We start from the raw sequence: 851 nt of genomic DNA, 5'->3' as shown, positions 1-851 counted from the left end.
ACTTCTGGCGTGCCCACTTTGTTTCAGTTGTCATTACTGTGCTCTGCAGTGTGGTGACTTGTGAAAACACACCAAAAATTTGTTCTGATATCACTGTATCTTATTGCAATAGAGCATGCTCTGGGCATGTGACAAAGTTGACATGTGGCTACATGGCTTGGTTTTGGGGAATGAAGCTGTTTTGACAACGCCATTGTTCACAGCTTTTGGGTCTTGTCAGAATCTGAGCCAGCACCTTGCAATACACCACGGTGAGAGAGAATCATTGAAAATTAGGGTTGGAAGGGACCTCAGGAGGTCATCTAGCCCAACAGATGTTTAAAATGACACAGTATTCCCAGATGTGGCCTCACTATAGAGGGGGAGAATTATTTCCCTTGATATACTGGCAGTGCTCCTACGAATGCAGTCCAGATATTGAAGCGGCAGTCTCTTGGCAGTGCTGTTTCGACCCTAGAGCAGTCTTTCACCTTTTGAAAACCTACAATCTGCTTCGGTGTATGGTGGGTTTACTGGTGCGCTGCTGGGCATGGGGGTGAGACTGGGTTTTGTGAGGCTGTAGGGGGGGTGGGCACTGCTGTGCAGGGGCTGATCCAGGCTTTTGGAGGGGGTGCGGTGCATCACCACATACCACACACCACACAACACATTTTTCTCCTGTTAAAATATAAGCTTTCCTAATCTATTCTGGGGCTTGCCTTGACTGATTCAGTTTATGATCAAAGCACAAATAAATACAGCTACTGGAATGTGCTTGAAAAAGACAAACTAGGCACAAAGAATAGAAAGATCATGTCAGGCAGTTGGCTTTAAGGTTCGGGTGGAGTAGGAATCAAGCGGGGGGGGGGGGG

Source organism: Gavialis gangeticus, unplaced genomic scaffold (genome assembly GCF_001723915.1).
Source record: "Gavialis gangeticus isolate Ggan-Ray unplaced genomic scaffold, GavGan_comp1, whole genome shotgun sequence".
In the NCBI taxonomy this organism is placed as follows: domain Eukaryota; kingdom Metazoa; phylum Chordata; order Crocodylia; family Gavialidae; genus Gavialis; species Gavialis gangeticus.
This window is presented reverse-complemented; position numbering follows the sequence as displayed.